General features: G+C 39.6%; 1 non-coding gene across 1 annotated transcript; it reads left to right on the forward strand.

The window, feature by feature from the left end:
• The first annotated feature begins 14,983 nt into the window (after positions 1–14,983).
• LOC121032448 (small nucleolar RNA SNORD42) lies at positions 14,984–15,045 on the forward strand. The gene has a single exon (XR_005791276.1). It is a non-coding gene; the product is annotated as a small nucleolar RNA SNORD42 (small nucleolar RNA).
• The last annotated feature ends 10,376 nt before the right edge of the window (positions 15,046–25,421 follow it).

Genomic DNA, 25,421 nt, shown 5'->3' on the forward strand with positions numbered 1-25,421 from the left:
CTTAGAGAAGGTACTGGATGAGCAGGCCGACAAGTTCTGCTATATCCTGGCATGGAATTTTCCTGAGCAGCATAGAGTCATATACTCCTGTGTACTAGGGAAAGGGATAGAGAAATAGCCACCAGGCATGTTTCTTCTTAGCAACCCTGACCTAAGTGAGTACATACAAATCCCCAAAATCTTTCCCAAGCCAGGCATCCAAATTGTTCTGCCTAAGGGATCACTATTTCATAGGTGAGGCAGGATTCCTGCCATAGGAATTAATACATATTTTACCTCAATGAGCCTTTCACTTTATAGGAGAAAAAACTAAGGTTTGCAAAGGTAAACTGTCCATATTATAAACAGCCTTGGAAAGTAGGTGTGGCCAACCTAAACGCTAAAACAGCACCTCTCAGACCTGAACAGAAGCTGAGCATCCAGCGTGTGGACACCACAGGATCCAAATACTGTAGCTAAATCAAAAGATTCTCATATGCACTATAAAATAATTTCAAATCCCATCTTTAAAAAAAAAGGAAGAAGAAGAATCCTGAAAACAGTCTCTTAAGTTCAAGATGTCCAAGAACAACTCATGACTTTCTAATTCCAACAAAATCTGTTCCTGCTCCTGTTTCCTTTCTCAGCAAGCGGTACTAACACTCACCTAGTTCTGCCGGTCAAGGATATGGAAGTTGTTTTGGACCTTTCCATCACCCCCACCAAGACACACACACATGCAGAACATACCCAGTCATCACCAAACACTGCCCATTTTGCTTTCTAAACATCTGTCAGAAGTATCACTTCTCTGCCTGCTACCACTTTAAGCCAGGCTACTATCACCTCCCCTGGATAACTGCAGCTTCCCGCCCCCACCCCAGATCAACCATAACCTCACCCAGCCCCTTCCACTCTGTATATTGTAGCCAGAATATTCTTCTTGAAATGTATCCATGAGCACATCCCCACTCCACTACTCCTTTCCTAGCTCTTAAAACATACCAATGGTAGGGGCGCCTGGGTGGCGCAGTCGGTTGAGCGTCCGACTTCAGCCGGGTCACGATCTCGCGGTCCGTGAGTTCGAGCCCCGCGTCGGGCTCTGGGCTGATGGCTCAGAGCCTGGAGCCTGTTTCCGATTCTGTGTCTCCCTCTCTCTCTGCCCCTCCCCCGTTCATGCTCTGTCTCTCTCTGTCCCAAAAAAATAAATAAACGTTAAAAAAAAATTTTAAAAAAAGAACATACCAATGGCATCCCATTGTTAATAAACAAGACAGAGATCAAGACCTTAGCATGGCCTTACATGGACTATCTCTGCCTACTCGTCTGTCCAGGTTCATATCAGATTATTCTCCTTCTCTCTGTGTGTTCCAGCTACTTATAATCTTACTTGCAGTTCTTCAAATAGTCTTCAAATATTCAAAAATCCTTCCTCCTTTCGTGATACTTTTACAGGCACAGGGCATCACCCAAAACAACTCACTAGTAACTCCTATTCATCCTTCAAATCTCAGTCTAAATGCCCCCAAACTCAGACATCCCCTCTTGTAAGACACTCACACAGTATCTTGTACCTTCTCTTCATAACACTTACCACATTTTATATTATACATGCCTGTATATGATTATTTGATTCTTTCACTCAGTTGTAAGCTCTGTAAGGGCAGGGACTGCATCCACATTCTCTCCTCTGAATCCCTAACATTAAACACAACGTTGACACCTAGTAGGTACTGAGTAAATATTTGCAGATGACAGAAGGAAAGAACAACAGAAGGGAAGGAGGCAGGAAGGAAGGAATGTGGTAAAGACCACTAACATGCATCCTAGGGTTGGGGACTGGCTTGGGAACTGGGGTGGGCTTAGCCAGCCCAGCTGCTAAGAGGGTGAGGAACTGGTGTTGAGGAAGGCTGCCAACAAAACTGCTCCACCCTCCCCGGAAATCGACTTGCTTAGCCACCTCTAAGACTGCCTTTGTAAGCCAGAATCTCCCCGATGGGATTTCTTCCAGCCTTTGTCCTACTTTTATTCGAGGCAAAATCAGGGAGTAGCTAGGATCTGAGAAAACATTAATACCTCACGTTGACCTAAAACTCTGACCCCATTTACATAAGCATTACCCATCCATCCTGGCAAGGTTACTACAAAGTACCTGGTCCGGTCAGTGCTCTGTTGCGTTTTCCCATTTAGCTGTTCAACATTTAACATTTTCTGTGTTTGTGCATCACCCGGTTTGTTACACAGTGTTTCACTGCTGCCTTAGAATTTCTCCCTGCAGTATTTCTTTTCCTCTTCCCTTATTTCCTGTGGAGCCTGCTATGAGCGGACCTCATCTAGCTTCTCTTCTACCTCCCCCTGATTGCTTCCTAGCTTACACCTCTGCCTCTGTGATGTTGGCACCTGGTGGTGATTTCAGAACCACTGACTCACGGACAGAGCATAACAAGCCTCCGGCTGCCACGTTCGCATCCTGTCAATCCTGCTTATGTGCTCAGAGGATTCCTACGGCAGATTAGTTACAGCCCAAACGCTGCAATCCTGTGTGTAGCACAGACTGAAAAGAATGTCTGAGTCACACTCTGGCATCAGCTGCCCCTGAGCGCTTTCTCCTGCCCAGTACAGAGGACCACTTGAAAAGCTACTGCCAGTGGCTTCCCTGCCAGTGTGGCTAAGCAGCACGACATTTTAGATGCTCAAAGAGGCTCAAGCCACTGGCACAAAGACAATCTCTCTGGGAAACAAAGAGCAAAAGCCTGCAATAATGCTGACAGCACCATGGCCCTTCACTTATCTACTGACTGCAGAACAAATGAGGGCTCAGAAGAGAAGAACACACACCGAAAAGTCGATTTGATCCACCCGTGAAAGCGAAAATGAAACCCCTTCATGTTGGGCAGCAATGGAGTAAGGACCCCATAAGATACCAGCACCAGTTTCCTGCACCCACCAAAACAACTTGTAGCTAGATTACGAGGAATTAAGGCCACCTGAAAACCGACCTCCCATTCCAGAAGCATTGGCTTGGATCGACAAAAAAGGGAACCGCAGATGCAGCAGCTAAAAAGAATCCTGTTTCTCCTGTACCAGGGGCTAGAGTATTTTCATCAGAAAAAAATCATTCTGTGGGATGATTCTCAGGTACGACTTGGTGGGGCTACTGCTCATTTCTGGAGGAGACACTGCCAGGATAACATATGTGCCAGGATTAGGAAATGTGTCCACTCTCCACATCGGTCTTTAGTCTGGTGGTTACTCCATATGGCCCCAAAAGGGAAGAGTAACATAAAAGGTCGGAAGCTACCAAAGAAACATTTTGGTTCAATAGAAGCAGAACTCCTAGAGCAGCCTAAAGATGGTGTTGGCGCCCTCTAGTGGCCATGAGCTCTGTCAGTGGATGTCCAATCACTTGTGAGTGAAGAACCTCAAAGTTCTCGAGCAAGCTGGATGGGGTGCAAACATCTAGCATCACTTCTCCAAAGGAAGTATGTTTGGAGGTAACAACTTAACAGGAATCACAATCAGAAGCTCCTTAACTTGTCCAAAGAAGAAGAGAAGAAAGACAAACACATTCGGTTTCCAAAAGAAACACGGAGGAGAGCACCCTTATTCAAAGACAAAGGGGGAAAAAAAAAAAAAAAAAAAAAAAAAAAAAAGCCAAGATGTCAAGTGAAGGATGAGAAGCAAATCCTTGAGGAAGCTTTCTAATCTAAAAAGGACAACTTCTTGCTAGGGTATCCCAGGAGGTATTCAAGCTCTTGGATAAGTAGTGGGACTGCTTCAGTGTTCAGTTGAATTGCTAAACCCCCAAGTTATATATCATATTTTGTGCATACATGCCCATGTACTTTTATCTGGAGAGAGAGTTAACAGCTTTTATCAGGTTCTACAAGGTTGCACACCACAGTTTTAGATAATCATCAAAATATCTTCAAAGTTTAGCTGCACATTTAATATCAAATACTTAGGTATTTGGAAATACGCACTTTCTTACTTGGTATTAAACGATTAAAGGTTAAAAGTTATAACTAGTATTCTTGCTTTTTTGAGGGACTGCAAGTAAAATAATAAATATTCCTCCTACTCAATGATTATACTTCAGGTGGTATTCAAGTTTTAAAGTTTTATGGAGTAGTCCCAGGAATGCAAGCATGATACAATGCCTATATATTAAGTCCAGACCAAGTTGGGATCTGTATAGTATGTATAGTGGACATTTGCCCTTGGCCTCCTCAAACTCCTTCCCTACTTCTGGCCACTGCCTCAATTTTTTTTTTGCGGGGGGGGGGGGGCCCATTTGCCCTTCCCACTCTTGAATACTGTGACCTGGGTGGGCCTCCTTTGCGGCTCTGGTGCATACAGTTCAGGGACTACAGGGTGATGCTCCTTTAGTCAGAGTAAGACCTTCCCCAGGCACAATGATTGGTGTAGGTGAGGCAGGTAACCTAATCCAGCTTAGTCTTGGTGACGTTCTGGACATTTCCTGGGAACCATGGGCCAAAGACCCTTGCTTTTTCACCCTAGATGTAAATCTCTGAGTTGCTGATGGGCACCTCATAACTATGTGAGGTCTCAAAATAAAGCCAATGCTAAAGAAGCAGATCCAAGAAATGGATACTAGAAGCTCAGTTTTTAGTAATGTGGTTTGTGCCGTGAATCAAAGCACCCTTGAAGCTATATCACATCTCGGTCATCTGTGCCAATAAACTCCCTCTTTTAAACAAATGTAAACCACTTTGGGCTGGGTTTCCTGTCACTTGTAATCAAAAAAAAATATGACTAAAATAGTAAGTGAAAATGCAAAATTGCAGGTTGACAGTTGTCATTTAGAGTCCCCATAAAATAAACCTCTATTAATATGGCTTTCTCTAAGCACACCTAAATGTGAAAGGGTCCTTTTACCTGCTTCCTCCTCACTTGGCTCTTTGTTTCCTCTCCCTTCTTCTAAAGTACCTCCAAGATAACACAAATTCCCTTAAGGATCCATATTTCCATTTAAACCATGCTCTGAAATGCAATCAGCTCTTGAAATCATTTCACAGAAACCTTAACAAGGCAAAGCGGCAAAAGGAATGTAAAATGTAATATGGCCACGGTTTTTGAACAGGGGGTATTATAGCATAATGAGGAAACAGACCTCCTTCCAGTTTCGTTTATCCCAAGAAGCTAAAATCAGTATGAAAGGTAATGACACCTTTTTCACAGAAATAAATTAATTTTTTCATGAGGAAAAAAAATGGATTTTATACCCTGAGACCTAATCCTCTGTTTATAATTTGTGAAATTATAATTCAAATGGCAATTAGCAAGTGACCAAAAACCAAACTTTGTTCCCAGAAGACTTGAAGGCTATTTACAGCAGACAATATTCCCAAGATGTCTTCAGCCTGAACATAATAATGTGCAAGAATATATGTAAACCTCTAAATGTCTAAGAATGTGTCTTAGTTGGAGCATTTTCCCAGATTGATTTATATACTGTCATTGTAGAAATAAATAAAAATATATCCATTGAATGGTTCTTGGGTCTTCTCAACTTTATCTAGAGATGCTTATTCAGATGAAATAAAAAGTTAATTCACCCAAGTAAATTAAACTCAAATAGTTTTCTAAATTTCTCCATTTCTAAAGGTTTTCTTTTATGCTACCCTTAATTGCAGAACTTTTGCCACACGAAATCATCTCACTATTCCTTTTAAATGACTGTCTCAGGAGCACCTGGGTGACTCAGCTGGTTAAGCATCTGGCTCTTGATTTCAGCTCAGGTCATGATTTCATAGTTCATGGGTTTGAGCCCCACATTGGGCTCCATGCTGACAGTGAGGAGCCTGCTTGGGGTTCTCTGTCTCCCTCTCTCGGCCTCTCTGTCTCTCTGTCTCTCTCTCTCTCTCTCTCTCTCTCTCTCAAATTAAATAAATAAATAAATTTTAAATAAATAATAAAATAACATGACTGGCTCAGAAGAATATTGGTCAGGCCCAATGGCTGTATGCCCAAAGATTTGGCAAATTGTGGTATTATATTTTGCAACATCTTTGCTCTTCCCATTTCCTGTGAATTCTGAAGCATTCAAATTGAATTCAGAGTAACTTCATTTGCAAACTTTTTTTATGACAGCTTTTAGGATAATTGGGCAGTCATGCCCTCTGATCAGAAGATCAGCATATGCAGAGGCCTCTCAGAGCAACCCTAACTGCTTCCATAGAGACACGTGTGCTATCCCAGTCTCGAGGCCAGGTTCTGCTTGACTGAAAATCCAGTACCCTTGGAGTCGACTAATTCAAGTATGATGGCTGAAAGTAATCATTTCAAGTCTTTAAAAGCTACTTAATTGTGTTGAGACTAAGTACAAAAGCTTAAGAAATATTAGACAAGAACATAAACAGCTCTTTATAGGACTCACAAATTTACAGTCCATAAGAGAATATAAAGCTAACCACTCGAGGGTTGACATGGTAATGGGAATGGGATGTTGGCGAAAGGCAATGCAGATGCATCCCAAAATATTGTAAGCACTGAAAGCATAAGATATGCTAATATACAAATATAATATATTATAAATAAGCTTTCAAACCTAAAATAAAATGGAAATGCAGTGAAGAATAAATTTGGAGCCTAAAACACAGTTCAAATAAAGTATTTCATTTTCAAGTGCATGCATTTCTTAAAGAGTTTGTTCCATGAAATAACACTCATAAATGAAACTGTCTTTCCTGGAAAATAGTAATAGCTAATTAAAGCTACCAATTCACACAACTGGAGCATGAATTATTAATGCGCCTAAGGGTTGGTAATAAGATAGCCTAAGAGGCAGCTTAGCACTATAAAATACCATACAAATAGGACAATCAAGGGAGACAAAACAACTCTCTCAAAGAAGAGAAATAAAGCAATCACTACAATTACATTTCAAATATTCAAATATTCATAAAGAAAACTCGAGATTCCTGGTAAAAGTAAAAACCAATAATATAAAATTTCCATTAGTGAACATTTGACAGAATTAACTGCTAGACAGAATAATAACTATTCTACAGTTAGCACAGCATATAAAGGGTTTTCTTTAAATCGGCATGGCCACCTACTCGTTAAAAATGTATGTTTGAAGGAATATTTTTTAAACATCATATAAGGAAAAGCACTAAGTGAGCCGAAAATATCTAGGCTAGCTCTGAGTTACAATTATTTAACCCCAAAATTCCCTTCTGGAACATCCTTCTAGAAACCAGCACAATCAGAAAGAAATCAACCATTCGCAGCACAGGAAGAGCTAAGAACACACCAATAGTGTAGCAATAGTGTAGCAAACAAAGGACAATTTGGAACTATGAGGCAAAACAAAAACAAAAACAGCTGTCTTTCATCACTGCCCCCCACCTTACAGAAAGTTCTCATTTGTATGGATTTATCAGCAGTTCCCATTCATCAACTCAGCAGTGCAGAAGAGGCCAAATTCATCATCCAGGTTCTGACATCTACTCTGCTTCTGGTTGTGTTTAACCAGAGTGTGCCTCCACGGCTCTCTTAGCAGAAAATTTTTAAAAGATAAAACTGGGAAAGAAACTTCAAGCAGCTAATTCATAAAGGTATTAGCAGGAAAGAATCAAAGTCGATTACTGTTGCATTTTCCCACACTGAAATTCAGAAAGTCAGTCAGTCTTCTGGAAGAGTCTTGTCTGAGAGCCTCAGCTCAGTAAATCGTTACTCACTGTGGCCCTATCTCTACTCCAGCCATTCTGCGAGTGTTAAAATATATGCCTTTCGGGGCGCCTGGGTGGCGCAGTCGGTTAAGCGTCCGACTTCAGCCAGGTCACGATCTCGCGGTCCGTGAGTTCGAGCCCCGCGTCGGGCTCTGGGCTGATGGCTCAGAGCCTGGAGCCTGTTTCCGATTCTGTGTCTCCCTCTCTCTCTGCCCCTCCCCTGTTCATGCTCTGTCTCTCTCTGTCCCAAAAATAAATAAACGTTTAAAAAAAATAAAATAAAATATATGCCTTTCCCATTAATTTGTGTTTTTTAACTTCTCTGATTATTATAGATCTTCAAGTCCCATAATCAAAACTCAGGAATCCTTGAAAAGGAAAAGCAATTACTACCTGCCCATACAGAAGTGATATTTCTGTGTGTGTGTGTCTGTGTGTTTTGTTTTTAAATGTTTGTTTGTTTGTTTGTTTGTTTACGAGAAAGAGAGCAAGCAGGGAAGGGGCAGAGAGAGAGAGAGAGAGAGAGAGAGAGAGAAAATCCCAAGCAGGTTCTGTACTGTCAGTGCAGACCCTGACATGAGGCTCGAACTCACGAACCATGAGATCTTGACCTGAGCTGAAATCAAGAGCCAGAGGCTTAACCGACTCAGCCACCCAGGTGCCCATGTCGGTGTGTTTTGTATACATGTATTGTGTATAAATTTGCCACATGTGTATAGTTCTGTGTATGTGTGCATTTGTTAGTGTGCATTTGTGTGTTTGTGTGTATATCTCTTGGGTGAGTCACCAGAAGAAGGGACGGTGGAGCAATGTTGGGACATTGGAATGTGCTCACCACCACAGATCCTGGCAGAGACGGTGGCTGTGTCCTGCTGGGGAGCCATACTGGAGGGCTTGGGGCCCTAAGGCAGTGGAGGGACACTCCTGCCTCTTCATCAGGTTTATACTTGTGTGTCGGAGCTACAGTTCTCTCACCTGGCAAATCGACGTGCGATGTTTCAAAAAAAAAAAAAAAAAGAGTCAAATTTGTCTCCTGCTTTTTTAAGAATCCCTCCAAAAGGAAGCAAGTGAGGATGGGTGGGACCCCAATTCCATGAAGAGGAAACACTGGGAAACCTAGGGAACAGTGAATTTATACAGAATTGTACATTGTTAACGTTAATGTTTTAATTACCACAAATGGCACAAAATACAAAAAGAGGTAGAATAAAAAATTAGGTCTCCTCTCCATCACCCAGTCTCCCTTCCAAAGACCAGTGTTATGGTAGTTTTCCTATGTCCAGAAGTGATCTTTAACCCAACTGTAAATCAGATAACATTTCACTGGAGCTTACTACGTCACACGGTGTTAAGAGGAAACAATGAATGAGAACACAGAAAATTCAAACCTCATTTTAGGCAAAGATTCAGCCTAATCACTGATGAATTTTCTTTTCCAGACCTGCCAACATTGGTGAGAGTTCTCACCTTTCCTTCCCTCTTTGGCTTTTGCTGCAGAGGATAACAGGCTATGGAAAAGTCTCTCTCTGGAAAAGTCTTGTCTTGAACTTTATCCACTGATGGTAAATATTGTATTCAATAAGACCAAACTAACCTGAGGCAAAACTCCCAAGGTAACGGTTTTATTTTCAGAGCCCTACCTGATTCTTTGAGCTTGTCTTTTTATCCATAGTAGTGATTGACTCTATCCCAGCACAGAGTGCACCGTCTGGCCCAGAGGAGGTACTCGATGAATATTTGTAGCATCAACTAACTGATTAATTAATTAGTTGATCATATTCCTGGAGTCCTTGGCCCACTATCAGCCAAGTTCTATACCACCAATGAAACATGGCCTCTGTCCTTGAACACCTTATCATACTAGTTATCCTGAAAAAGACATCTCAGATTCAATAAAAATGTGCACAACACAGAGAAGGCACTCAAATTTGAATATTCCAAGACAGATAAATCAATCAATAACTTTTGACCTGAGAGCTTCCATGAATACAATGAATTTCCAAGATTAAGTTGTCAGGCATCATCAAAAGCTGAGGCCAGGCAGATCCCTCAGATGACACACCATCTGCCCCTAACATAGCCATATCTGGAGCCAAGCACTATGACCCCTGCTTGAGAAAAAGAAAAGTTCTTTCTTTCTATACATTTTATTTTTATATATGTTGTTATGCTGCTCATTACCACCAAATGAATCTAAAATAGATTATGCTAAAATTATTTTAAAACACGTCACAAAGCCAACTCAAGAACAATGAAAATAGTCTTTTATTTATTATTTAATAGAGAAGTTATTTCCATAGAGGCACACTGGTTCCCTGGTTAGCAGCACAGACTCTGGAGGTCTTACTAGTTTTGTGAGTTGTGTCTTTGGACAAGTTGCTGGAGCTCTGTTGTCTCATCTTTTAGGAGATGATAAAACATCTTCCTCATAGAGTTGTCATGAGGAAGAATAGTGCCTGGTGCAAAATGAACACTTGGTAAGTAACAACTTCTATAATTTAAAGAACACTAAACAGTACTCAGGCAGGCTAATGGCCATTTTGACTTTTACAACACAATCGCAAACCTAGGAATGACAACAAGCACTGGGGGCTCAAACAGATGAGCAGAGACTTGAGAATTGAAGCTTCAAGTTAGAACAACCACAGAGGAGTTCACATTTAATCAGTGCTCAAATATTTTAAGTTAGCATGAGTTACTAGAACTATAAATTCAGGTATCAACAGATAGAAATTTTAAGGGACAACGGCCCTCCCAGAACGTCTAAAATACAGTGCAGAGTGAATCAGTCTCTATGCAGGGGTGATAATTGGCTGGGAAAATTATTAAAATACTAAAATACTTTCCCACCAATTGGTAAATAGCCTCTACCTCACACATGTTCCCAGCCCCCCTCTAGCCACCTCACTAAAGGGCTTCCCAGCCATCCCCATGATCCAGCACCAAAGGGCTTAGCCCTGACATAAGCTCAACCAGGAGCCTATAAACCCTTACTCAAAGGCAGCAGCCAGCATGCACTCTAGAACATACCCGTTTTTGTGTGCTGAACTGAATCCCCCAAAAACAATATGTTTGAAGACCTCACCACCAGTACATCAGATTGTGACCATATTTGGAAATAGGGTCTTTCCAGAGGTAATCATTTTGCAATGAGGACATTATGGAGGACCTTAATCCGATACGACCAGTGTCCTCCTAAAAAGAGGAAATTATGACACAAAGACAGACACACATAAGGGGAAAAGGATGTGAAGATGAAGGCACAGATTGAGATGATGCATCTACAAGCCAAGGAACTCCAAAGAGTGCCAGAAAACCACCAGAATCTAGAAGAGAGGCATTGGGCCAGATTCCCCCTCACATCCCTCAGAAAGAACCTTGATCTTGACGCCTTGATCCCAGACTCCTAGCCTCCAGAACCACGAGACAATAAATGTGTGTTGCTTAAGACACCCCAGTTTGTGATACTTAGCTATGACAATCCTAGCAAAATAATATCCCACTTCTGACTGTACCTCTCCACGAGGTAGTGTCCATTCCTGGCCTTTTCATAAAACATAAGCATGGGTTTCCTTAAATTTGGGAAAGATAGAAGCAAGATTGTTCTGCAGTTCTCTGAGTACATCCTCACAACCCAAATGAAAGTTCAGCCTTTACAAGCTGGGGTGGGGAGGGGTGTGGATTTGAGAAACAATGGTTAAAAAAAAATGTGTAACCAGGGCCTCTTAATTTCTAGAACAGGCTAGATTTCATGTTTTTAAGCTTAAGCCAGTTTTGACTAACAAGGATTATTTGCAGCCCCACCTGCTTTTTAACCCTGATTAACAGTATATTTGATACCTAAAAAACATAAGCAAATCTCCTGAGAAACCCAGAAAACTGTAGAAGGCCAAATTAAAGACTCCTGTGGATTTATTTTACCAAGCATGCCTGGAAGGAAATAACAAGAATGACTGCATCTGAAACTCAAGTCAGATTCACATTCTTCATCTTAAAACCTCATGATGTATATTAAGAACACTCATAGCAGAGGTCTCAGGATATATGACTTGATCTGATATACCCACACTTGAATTTCTCCTCTTTTTATAGGCAAAGAAAAGAGGCCCAGAGACCTATAGTTAATCAGAGAAGAGACTGAAACTAGACTCTAACTAGATTTTCCACCAAACCACTCAATCATTATTAAATACCAGTTATGTGCTAAGGATACAGAGGTGAGAGCGGTGAGGAGGGCAAGGAGCGGGGAGAGAGTCACCTGAAGAATTCAAGGAGAGAAAGTTAGTATGGTGAGAACACTTGTAGTACCAGTAATGAGAATAAAAGGCACACAAAGGAAATGCCCTTTTAGCTGGACCTTGGAAAATTAGCCAGTGTTCTCCAAGCCAATGCAGAGGCCAGGAAGGCAGACGAAGAAAGTCCTTTCCAATCAGAACACAAGGAAAAAAATCATCAAGCATAGAGTAGGAGGTCCCCAGTGGGAAATGTCTGGACGAGAGCAGACCCCTGCCTTGGAGGTCAGTAGTTTGGGGCTTTTTTTAATGGGCAGTGGAGAGCTACTGGTGGTTTGTACGGGATATGATCAGTTGTGTGTTTCCAAGAACTTACTTAGTGATAGTGTTCAAAATAAACTATAGCTGGAGATAGGGTAGACACAGGCAGACTTATTAAAAGGGGTATTTCAGGAGTTCAGAAGAAATAAGAGGTACTGATGAGTCATTTCAGAAGGAGAACTAACAAATCTTGGTGGCCAGATGAACAAAGGGAAGGAAAGTGAGGCCAAAGATGACCCTGAAGCCCCAAGGTCAAATAAAAGGCATACAGAGTGATGTTATTAACTGAGACAATAAGCTCAGGGAGGGTGGGTAATTCTTGAAGAACTTACCATTTATCTCTCATAGCATCTTTCTGACACTAACAGGATCATGAAGTTGTATGGAATGGGCACAAAACCTTGTGATAAAAACCCTATGTGCTATGGGGCACCTGGGTGGCTCAGTCGGTTAAGCATCTGACTTTGGCTCAGGTCATGATCTCACAGTTTGTGAGTTTGAGCCCCACATTGGGCTCTGTGCTGACAGCTCAGAGCCTGTAGCCTGTTTCAGATTCTGTGTCTCCCTCTCTCTGTTCCTCCTCCACTCTCACTCTGTCTCTTTCTCTCTAAAAAATAAATATTTAAAAAAAAATTAAAAACCCTATGTGCTAACTTAAGGTAAAGAAAAGAAACTTTTTTCTTAAGTGCTCAGTACCAACAATGCACACATTTCAAATACTTCCCGGGGAAATACCTATATGTAACCTAATTCATAACACAGATAATTATTGTGATTTTGAAAGACAATTCTCAAGTGGGAGAAATGTCAAATGTTTCTCCTTGTAAGCAGTATCAGGTGTCAACAAAGCAAAGACAAAAAATTTATTCTAATGATTTGGGATTTCTATTTTAAACTTTTTTTTTAAGTTTATTTATTTTTGACAGAGAAAGAGAGACAAAGCACAAGCAGTGGAGGGGCAGAGAGAGGGAGACACAGAATCCAAAGCAGGCTCCATGCTCTGAACTTTCAGCACAGAGCCTGACGTGTGGCTTGAACTCAGAAACTGTGACATCATGACCTGAGCTGAAGTCAGACGCTTAACCGACTGAGCCACCCAGGCGCCCCTGGGATTTCTATTTTAACACAAAGAGATACAATACAATTCCAAACTAGATTTGTGTCTGGGTGTATATGGTATTTATTCAAGCAATGGGAGGATACAAGAAGAGATGCAAAGATAAGCAAAGGTTTAACCCCATTCTCAAGGAAACTCCAATATTTTTCATGAGTTTGAACAAAATACAGGACATACATGAGTTTATGTCCTGTAGCACCTGTAAAGGTGTATCAAGGGCTCTGTAAGACCAGTCATCAATACAGACTTTGAAATTATTCACAGAAGTAGTCTCAAGTCTTCTCATTTTATACACTACCCTTGGGCCATCTTCCATGCAGCTGTCTGATGATCCCCAAAACAGTCCTCTCTTCTGGGCTCCACGTCTCCTTTAGCTGGGTGCCATGCCTCTAAGCTCAAAGTCAACACAACCACAACTGAAGTCAAATCTTCTGTCGCCCGAACTCTGCTGGCACCTCCTGTCTAGCTTGGCTAATAGAAATATCATCTGTCTAGGCTCCCTGAGCGTGAAGCTTGAAAGTCATCCAGAATGACTTATTCTAAACATCCCAATCAGCCCTCACATCCATTTTCTAGCTAAGTCAGCCTTCTCCCCTTACAAGCACATTGCCACTGTTATGTTTCAGGATCCCATAATTCTCACCTGGGCAATTGCAATATCCTAGTTTTTTTCACCTTGACTCAAATATCTACATTTCAAATAAAGTGATTTTTCTAAAGCATAAATCTCTAAAGCACCACCATATCCTTTGGCTACACATGTGGCAATAGCTTCTCCTTGCTTCCAGGATGAGTTCAAACACCTTATGTAGGAAGCAAAATAGTGACCTTCCAAAGATGGCCATGGCATAATCCCCAGAAATAGTAATACAGCCACAAGCCAAGGAATGCAAGCAGCCTCTAGAAGCTGAAAGAGTCAAGGAATAGATTTTTTCCCCCAGAGCCTCCAGAAGGAACACAATTCTGCCAATGCTTAAATTTTAGCCCCATAAAACCCATCTGGGGCATTGTTTTAAGCCCCTAAGTCTGTGGTAATTTGTTACAAAAGCAATAGGAAACCAATACTCCTGTGTATGGTGTACAGAGCCATTCACAAACAGTGCCCTACCTCCCACTAGTTAAATAGCTCTCCAAACTCAACACAGCCAAAACTGAAGTCAAATCTTTTGTCAACCTATCCTACCTCCTTATTTTCTATCTTAATAGAATCGCCATCTATGAGCATGCTTTCCAAGGTTGCCACTCTTTAGCCAAACCAAGTATTTATTTTCTCACATTTCTATGTTTCTCCCTGTTCATTCAGGTCTTTCTGCCTTCTCTATTTGTCCTTCATAAGTCCACTAAAACAGCACCTGCTCTGAGAGACTCCTGGTTGTTGAGATAGAATACATGTCTTTACACTCTGTGTCCTTCCAGTCTCCGGTACACAATGTGGCTTTGTATTTATCATAATCTACCATGTTGGCTGCTTGTCTGCACCTTCTGCTAGACCATCAGCTACTTGAAAACAGACACTGTGCTAATTCATTTGTGCACGCCCAGTACCTAACACAGTGCCTAACTCATAAAATACCATTGATAGCCAAAGTAAAAATTGAACAGTAGACCAAAATGAAAGCAAGGTTAAAAGGAGGGGATTCCACATGATGAGAAAATCTTAATTTATTGAAAATAAACGGCAAAGGAGCCACTAATGAAAGAGGAATTAAGTATGCAAATATAAAAGGGGAGAGAAATTTATTTTACTAGCCTGAAAGTAGTCCAAATAAATGAGATCATTGACAAAAAGAGAGGAACTATCCTTGGAAAGGAGGAAAGATTTTTTTTTTCCTCCAAGTAAGAAAAAAGCCAAGGAGTAATACACAGATATTAATTTATTAAAAGATTAATATACAGATGCAAGAAATAAAAATGTGTCCTTTCACAAGGTTAAGGACTTGAATTTATGTTGAGGCATTATGTTTATGTAGTTCCCTATATTATCTTCCTCCCAAATCTCTTAGCATAATTTTATGAATAGATCAAATAGCTATTAGCTCTTGGGAATTTCTGAGGTCATCAGATTCTTTTCCAAGTCAAGAAAGCATCTGAGTACTACTTCCAGGTGCTTCCTTCCACCAAAAAGAGAGGAAAAAGAAAGTTTATTTCCAACCAATTCAAGTTCTGCTAACACAGCCCATAACAAATCTCTGCTGGGCCAAGTGAAAACCAGAGTTCCTGTCCCTTGATGTCTAGGTCAGAGTACCTCAGTTATATTCTCTTAAATGTATTTTTCACAAGCAAAACGCACTGAACTTTACAGAAAATTCCATCCCTACTGAAATCAGTGGTGACAAGATGACAACCAAAATGCTGCACAAATAAAGGAATATTGGGGAACCTTTAAACAGACACCTGCCTCAAACAATAATGGTGTACGAGTACCTCTGACACTCACCAACCTACTTTTGGAGTCAAGAAAAGCCTTTAATGTTGACAGATTTTGATGGCAAGGCCACCTGGCAGAAAAATGTGTTCCAAGTAGGCAACACACTCACGTGACAAGGCACATGCTCTGAAAGCTCCCACAGAAGCACCTCTTGACACCACATTTCAGAGGGAGCTGTTCTCCCTTAGAAACAAAGCAGCACTGCCTCTGGCTGAAACTGTTGGGTAAGCAGCCTCAGGTTCCTTTGCTTCGCTTCCATCCCCAGTCACTTTCTCCAACAATGTTTACAAAGGTTTGTTTTCACCCAAACGGGTCAGACTCTTAAAACCTGATTTTTAAAAACATGGTCAAGTTTCAGGTAGGAGCTTAGCAAGCCAGGATTCTCAATCAGAGCTTCTCTCTCCCACACCACGTGGGTCCAAACAGGTTATCTGGTCCTTGTAAGCAGAAACCAGTTACCATCTCACTTTTTCCCCTAGTTTCCAGTGCCCCATACACCTGTCTCCCACCACACTGGACATGTTCATCCGCAAGGTCGACTCCATTTCAGACAAGATATATGCCATTTCTATGGCTTTTAGCTTTCATTAAGAGACTGTCTCACCCAATCCAAAAAATAACCAAAGACTAATCACATCCATTCATTCATTCATTCATTATCGCATTCATTTATGCAATTTTAACCTTCTGCATATAGGCTCTGGGCCTTCCCAGAAAGGAAGCTGCTGTAGACTGAATGTTTGTGTCCCCTAAAATTCATATGTTGAAACTTAACCTCCAATATAATGATATTGAAGATGGGGGCCTTTGGGAGATAACTAGATCATGAATGGGATTAGTGCCTTTGTAAAAGAAACTTCAGAGAGATCCTGCCCCATCCACCATGTGAGGACAAAGTGAAAAGATGGCTGCCCAGGAAGCAGGTCCCCACCAGACACCAAATGTGCCAGCACTTTGATCTTGGACTTCCCAGCTTCCAGAACTGTGAGAAATAAATTTCTGTTCTTTATAAGCCACCCAGACTATAATATTCTTCTTTTCAGTTTATAGTATTTTTGTTGTAGCAGCCAAGCTAAGACTGAAGCCAAAGGTGTAAGAAACCCAATACCACTGCTCATACAGGGGTCCTGGACTGGCTCATTCTTGGGATGTAACTCCCAATCAATAAAGATAATGTCCTGAATATCTACTCTGTTCCCAGAATCACAAATTTATCAGGAGTATTAACACATGGTTCCTACTCCCACAGAGTCTACACAGCAGTAAGAAAATCAAAACATATAAACAAGAAAGAACTAGAAAAAAAAGAGCCAGTGAAGGACTTCTTTCAAAGCAGATAAGGGTTTACAAAAGGAGAAGGTGGACTTCAATGTAAGCTAATCAGACAAGATGTGGAAAGTCCAGAAGACCTGTCACCCGATCTGAGTGTGCTATCTAGTACAGTTAAGTTTTGGATTGCATCACAATAAGAGAAAACACATGAGCTGGATGCTCAGTTGAAAATTTACACAGCATTTTGAAGTCTGTCTAGAATATTTCCCACTTTAATCAAAGAAACTGTTAAAGATACTTTCTTCAAACTAAGAAAATACAGAAAATATCCCAGGGAGGGAGGGTCCATGAAAAAGTATTCATGGGGCAACTCTTAGAATGGAAATATTACTTTCCTTAAAGGGGAGAATATAAACATTGTCAACTCTCATTCTACCATTCTAAAAAGCAGAAGCACTTGGGACTTAATCTACTATCCTTCCGTAAATTATCATAAAAAGAGAACATTCTTTTCCATATGAAAAAAAAAAAAAGATGCTCCTTTAACTGGTATTTACAAATTACCTTACATGTGGAAACAAAAATACAAATAAGACAGCCAGGCTTGTACTGAGTGAAGCCAGTAAGAGACATCAGAAACCAAGAAAGGCACAAAACTCCATGTCTCAGATTGTTCAAGACTCATTTTCATGTTTCATAAGACTTACCCTTTCCACAAATATAACATAATCTTTATAGTTCACAGAATAAAAACATCCCTGTCAGATTCTTGTGGGTGTCACTGCTACACTTTCAGTAATGTGCGTCCAATTTATACTTGACATTAAGAAATAGTTTAGAAAAAACAAATCAAGGGGCGCCTGGGTGGCTCAGTCTGTTGAGCATCTGACTCTTGATTTCAGCTCAGGTCTTGATCTCGCGGTTCGTGAGATCAAGGCTCTCATCAAACTCTGTCCTGACAGTGCAAAGCCTGCTTGGGATTTTCTCTCTTTCCCTCTCTCTCTCTGCCCCTCCCCCACTTGTGCTCTCACTTTGTCTCTCAAAATAAATAAACATTAAAAAAAAAAGAAAAAAGAAATCAAGCATAAACATCACACACACAAAAAGAAGAGAAAGCAGGATTTGTAATATTAAAATGGTGTCACATTACCAGCTGAAAAATGTCCAGTCTCAAATCATGGCACTTTATTAACCCAAGGAGAATCAGAACAGGGTAAGAGAATCACTGAAGATAAGTTTAATGATTCTAACACTCTATTGAAACAAGAATTACTCTCCCCTTAGAGCTGCTTTTTTTTTTCCCTTTCAGATCATTTTGGTGACGTTTTATTAGTCTCCTAAACTGATCTTTACTAACCTGGAAATAGTGAATGAATAATTCTCCAGGAAAATAGTATATAATAGCCAAAACAAGCTACATGTTGACAGTGATCTGTTAGAAAAGAAAAAAAAAATCTTATTCAGAGGTCGGACTCAAAATACTGAAAACAAGTCTGTACCACTGCAACAAAGAAAGCATGGATTTTTTTTTTTCTGTGTTGAATAAAGAGATGGCTTAGCAAGATTTGTTGTTTTTAAAAGAAAAGAAATGCATTGTTTAGCTAAAAGTTCTTTGTACACAGAAGGTGCTCCAAAAAAGCAAACAGTAAATGAGTGAATTTTTAACTCATGAGTGAATGAGTAAATGAATGAGTGAATTTTTCAGTAAAAAGAAACTGATTAATCAGGTCAGCCGGGCCTATACAATGAAGACAGATCTTCTTTAGACAGAATTATTTTCCTTCATCATCTCCCTCAGTCCTTCCACCCCTAATTTCAGGCAGGTCTGCCAGGCAATCTTCTACTCAGTAAACAGGAACAATGCCTTATTATACAATGACTTGTTATTGCTTTTCCAAAAATTTTCAAAAAATGGTAGTACTGAGCCTAGACTATTTTTCATGTTCTTCCTCTTGGCAGAAACCTATGAAAACAGATGGAGAAATAGTGGTGTGTTAAAAACACAAAAACAATTCGCATATAATCTTTTATAGTCTTTTTCTAAAATTGGAACAGTTCTGCATACAAATATTTAATCTGTCTTGGTAGACAAAATAAATATTCAATAGACATATTGAAGAAAAAGATACCCTTGATACAGAAGAATATCAAGTGACATCCGATACCAAACAAGCTATATACTTTGAATGCCCGAGTCTTCCCAGGCCCTCAAGTAACCTATTTTTTTGAAAAATGAAACTCGAGTTTTGTTTGGGTACACTCACATCTATATTCTTCCTTATGGATCTAAAAGATGAAAACAGAGAAAAGGTAACTTACAGAATTTTCCAGTCTACCTAGAAAAAACAATAAATATCTGCTAAGTTTTGATATTTTTACTAGTGAGATACTTTTATACTGAGACCCTCCTACAAAATTATATCTTCCTAAAAATGGTTGAGAATAATAATTACCTCTTAAAATGTTTACCAAAGGCTCACTTCAAGTCCCAAAACTTAGAATATAGTATTTAAGAAAATTTTTAAGTCAGGAACATAGCTCAACGTCATTACCTCCATTATTACCTAAATGAAGCAGATATTTCCGACAAAAATACACTCAATGGGTAGGATATAAGAAAACCAAAATTCCATATAATATAAAATAATATAGGGGAAGGATATATGTAACTTAACAGTGTTGACCTTGGTAATAAAATAATATCAAAAAAGTTAAGCATAGCTGCTTATTTCAGTAAAACTTTGGGAGTTCTTATGGACTGAAGGTAATATTTCTTTAATGGCAGGATATTCAGTATGAACTTCATGGCTTAAGAAGAAAGCACTAGAACTGAAAACCTATTGAATTAATGGTGTTGAGAAACTTCAGACCACTCCATAATAGGTAAATCTTCTTCAACCTGCTTCTTGTCAAGAGATAAAAACATTTGAAACTTGAGACCTACATAAACACACACCCACAGACACAAACACAAACACACAGATTTATTCACATAGTTAAGAATTGTGAAAATCTGAGGTTTTAACCTACTTACAAGCTAACAAATTAGCCAGCTACAGCTGCATGACTGGTGACAGAAGAGAAAAGACTCCTAGGTCAGAGACAAGGGATGTTATTACAGCACAACAAGCATGAGTTTCACTTTTACATTTCCTTTACCCAACCCCCAAGTCCCATGGGAATAATCCTGAGCAGCCGAGGCAGATGCTGTGCACACAGTGGGTTTGCAACACAGCTGAGAAACACCAAGCTAAAAGAAACCCAATATTTTAAAATAGGATGCAAGCAAACTTGTCCTATTCTTGCCCCAGAGGAAAATATTACCTTTATTATACTGAACAGTAAATAAACCTGCCCCCTTCTCCAGAAAACATCATTGTCTCCAGATTCCAAGTTTATTCACTACACAAGCATCCTTGAATGGACTGTCTGAAAGATTGTCAGTGTTACTGCCTGTGACAGTGAAGAAATACAACAGGCCCATGAAGAACTGTCTCCTAATAGATGGATGCTATTTGTTATATCTACCTATCTACCTATCTACATAGATAGATAGCTTGTGTTATATATATTTAAAGATCCTTACATCTCTTTAAATATTCTATTTTAATATGACTCTGGTTGTGAGAACATCTTTGGTCTCCTAGGGTCATGCCTCTCTTAATAGTTATGAGAACCCTAGGAGTCTATTCAATGCAAAGGCCCATTGAGGTTGTTCTCACATCGTCCCTGGATCTGGAACTCAGATTCACCCTACTAATGTTGAATGACTTCATGCTCTCCCTAGATGCTAGATGGTCTAGATTACCTTACATATTAGTTTTCTATTTCTAATATAACAAATTATCCAAATTTAGCAGTTAAACTAATACCCATTTTTTACCTCATAGTTACGGTGGTTTATAATTCTGGGCACCGAATTGCTCAATTGGACTCTCAGCTTAGGGCTCACAAGACTAAAATTAATGGATTGGCAGTGCTGCATTCCTTACTAGATGCTCTGGGAAAAAATCCACTTTCAAGCACATTCAGGATGTTAGCAGAATTCAATTCCTTCTTATACTTTCCACATGGCTTTTCCATCTCCAAGGCAGCAATGATATGCCAAATCTTTCTCACATATGGAATCTCCCTTACCTCCTCTTCTCTGCTTTCTGCTGTTAAGAGTTCATGTAAATATATTGCACCCACTCAGATAATGCAGGATAACCTCCCTATTTTAAGTCCAATGGACTAGGAAACTTAATTACATCAGAAAAGTCCCTTTTTCTAAGAAGTTAACAGACTCATAGTCCCAGGGATTAGAGCATAAACTCTTCTTGAGGGCTATAAATCTGCCTACCACACTCTGCTACACAAGCAGCGTTAAATTCACCAGGGATCTTGTGAGAAATGTAGAATATCAAGATTTACTCATATCCAATGAGTCAGAACCTGCACTTTAACAAGATCCTCAGATGATTCATATATACATTGAAGTCTGAGAAGCACTAGACATCTACAGGTCTAGAACAGTCAAATGCTGTTGCTATCATTAAACAAGTTAGAGACAGTCAAAATTTGGATAGTCAGAAGAAATCCCTCCATTTCTCCCTACTAATACCAACTGTTCTAGCATCTTCACTTAACAAAGCTTGGCAAGCTGAAGAGCTGCACCTGGAACTAACATTCTTGCCCTAGTCATTACAACCTGCTCCTGGTCCAGTCTCCGCCCAGATAGCAGGTTTCCCCAGGTTGCAGAAGGAGGCTGTTCCTTCCTTAGCTGTTATAATCTTTCCTTGAAATACAGCCAGCTTTCTCACAGTAAGAGAGATTGATGGGAAAATAGTTTCACATTCTTAGCCTCATCATACCTAAAACCGTTCCTCTTCCTTAACCCCCAAGGACCTAAAAGAGATCCCAAGTCACTAGTTTGGAATGGCCTTTGCATTATAGTGAAGTTTTCTTAGGAGCTGATATCTTCTTACAGCTGACTTTAGTTGGGCTACTCCCATCCATCAAAGATATTTTAATAATTTTAAATCTCAAAAGGAGTATCCTTAGTCCCTATGTAATTTTGCAAAACTAAATCTGATTCCAATAAATCCAAGACTCTGTAATTTCATGTAATTTCATATCACTCACTATTAATGGAAATAAAAACTAAATTAGAGTTTAGAGTCAAAGTCCCATGTCACTTTCAATTGGAATTAAAATGGCTTTGTTAACTCATAATATTATAATATTCCTCATTCTTTAATATGCAGAAAGCTAGAAGTTGCATTTAAATTAAGACTTAAAGGAGTGATGTCATCATTGTGGCAGAATAAGGATTTTCTACTCTTCCTCCCAAAAGAACACTGATTTAGACAATCGCCCACAGACAAGAGGGTCTTTGTGGAAGTCCAGGGGTCCAGCAGAGAAGTTCCAGCACACCACTGGATTCAAAAAATCTGAGACTAGAAATATTGAAGAGGATAAGAGGAACAGTTTCACTTTACCTGCACTACCTTCTTCCCAAAGCAGCATAGCTTAGTGCCAAGAGGGACCTTCTTGGTCCATAATTTCTCCCATCAGGGAAAATGAGAACATGTAAATAAGCACCCAGCTTCCCCAGCTGTGCAGGACACTGTCCAACAGATCAACTTATTTGTCACCCCATTCAGAATACTGCGTATGAACTGCAAGATGAGGGGCAGGGAGCAACTGGGAGAATAGCACCCAGGGGTCAGACCAGAAAGTATCAAAGATGCACAGGCCCTACTGAGTGCTTCACAGCCTTTTATCAGGAAGCCCACCCAAAAACCACTGAAGAATGCCTTACCAGCAGATTCCCCCATCTGGCCCTTGGGGACCCCTAGTGCTCCATGCACCAAACCCATACAACTGTCAACCTTGTGGCCGACTCCCTGTGTGCACTCCCAGTAGTGGTGAGAGCAAACTTCTGCAGTTAGTAATCATGTGAAAAAAGCCTAACCCTACACATCTGGAAAAAAAATCACACAAATTTCAGCATTCAGCACCACTCCAGGGAAAGCAAAAGAGAGGCTTCCAGCACCCATCCTGGCTTTATAGAATCAAGAGAAGGTATACAAGCTTAAGAATTCTGCCAAAGAAAGAACAAGAAGTACAGAGCAGGCGTATTCAAAGAAAAAGTCTGAGAAAGCCTCAGATCCCCTAGCAGGGCTAATGAAAGGTATTTATCTCCTAAACCCAATCAGTGAAGACTGGAGGAAGTGACTGCTCAAATGCAAAGAAAGCAACACAAGGCTTGCAAGAAACATGAAAAATCAAGGAAACATGACACTACCAAAGGAACATCATAATTTTTAGTAACTGAATCCAAAGAAATGTGCATCTGCAATTTGCCCAATATAGATTTCAAAATAATTGTTTTATGGAAGCTCAGAGAGCTAGAAGAAAACACAGAAAGACAATTCATTGAAATTGGGAAAACAATATACAAACAAAACGAGAAATTTAACAGAGATAGAAATCATTAAAAAGAACCAAACAGAAATTCTGTAGCTGAAGAATAAAATGAATTAAGTGAATAATGCAATAGAGAGCATTAATATGAGCTGGATCAGGCAGAGGAAAGAATCTGAGAAGTGGAAGACAGATCTTTGAAATATTAATCAGAGGAGAAGAAAAAATAATGAAAATGAGAGAAGAAATCTATGTGAACTATAGTGTTCCATTAAAAGAAAAAGTCTGTACATTATGGGAGTACCAGTAACAAAGGGGAAGGAGAGGGGCAGAAAACTTTGTTAAAAACATAATGGCTGACAGTATCCCCCTGATACCAAAACTAGATAAAGGCACCAAAAACAAAACAAAACAAAACAAACAAAAAACCTACAGTCCAATATGCAAAAATCTTCAACAAAATACTAGCAAACGGAATCCAACAATAAATTTTTTTAAAAAAATCATTCAGGGCCACCTGAGTGGCTCAGTCAGTTAAGTGTCAGGCTCTTGATTTCAGTTCAGGTCATGATCTCATGGCTCGTAAGTTCAAGGCCTGCATCAGGCTCTGTACTAACAGTGCAGAGCCTGCTTGAGATTGTCTCTCTCTCCTTCTTTTTCTGTCCCTCCCCCACTTGCATGCACATGCTCTCTTTCTCAAAATAAACAAAGAAACTTAAAAAAAATCATTCACAATGATCAAGTGGCATTTATTCCCAGGAGGCAAAGGTGGTTCATCATTGCAAATCAATCAGCATGATATATCAAATCAATAAGAGAAAGAATAAAAACCATATGATCATTTCAATACATGCAGAAAAAGCATTTGACGAAATACAACAGCGATTCATGATAAAAACCCTCAACAGAGTAGGTTTAGAGGAAACATATCCCAACATAATAAAGGCCTTATATAAAAACCCCACATACTCAATGGGGAAAAACTGAGAGCTTTTCTGCTATGATCAGGAACAATACAGGGATGTCTACTCTCACCACCTTTACCCAACATAGTACTGGAAGTCGTGGTCACGGCAATTAGACAACAAAAAGAAATAATCCAAATTGGTAAGGAAGAAGTAAAACTTTCACTATTTGCAGGTGACATGATACTATATATAGAAAACCCTAAAGACTCCATCAAAAATCTACTAAATCTGATCAATGAATTCAGTAATGTCACAGGATATGAAATCAATGAACAGAAATTTGCTGCATTTCTATAATGAAGCAGCAGAAAGAAAAATTAAGAAAACAATCTCATTTATAATTGTAAAATCATAAATATACCTAATATATAATATATTATAATGTAATAAATAATTATACCTAATAAATATACCTAAAAATAATAAAATACCTAGGAATAAACTCAACCAAAAAGGTGAAAGATCTATACTCTGAAAACTATAAAACACTGATGAAAGAAATTGAAAGCAATACAAAGAAAGGGAAAGACATTCTATGCTCATAGATTAGAACAGCAAATATTATTCAAATGCCTAAATTACTCAAAGCAATGTACAGACTTACTGCAATCCCTATCAAAATACCAATAGAATTTTTCACAGAGCTAGAATAAACAATCTTAAAATTGGTATGGAACCACAAAAGACCCCAAACAGCCAAAGCAATCCTGAAAAAGAAAAACAAAACTGGAGATATCACAATTCCAGACTTCAAGTGACAGTACAAAGCTGTAGTGATAAAAACAGTATGGTACCGGCACAAAAATAGACACATATATCAATGGAAGAGATTAGAAGACCCAGAAACAAACCCACAATTATATGGTTAATTAATCTTTCACAAAGGAGGAAAGACTATGCAATGGGAAAAAGACAGTATCTTCAACAAATGGTGCTGGGAAAACTGGAGAGCTACATGCAAACAAAAGAACTAGATCACTTTCCTACACAATCCATAAA

This window comes from Herpailurus yagouaroundi, unplaced genomic scaffold (genome assembly GCF_014898765.1).
Source record: "Herpailurus yagouaroundi ecotype Mexico unplaced genomic scaffold, PumYag 141, whole genome shotgun sequence".
NCBI classification, from domain to species: domain Eukaryota; kingdom Metazoa; phylum Chordata; class Mammalia; order Carnivora; family Felidae; genus Herpailurus; species Herpailurus yagouaroundi.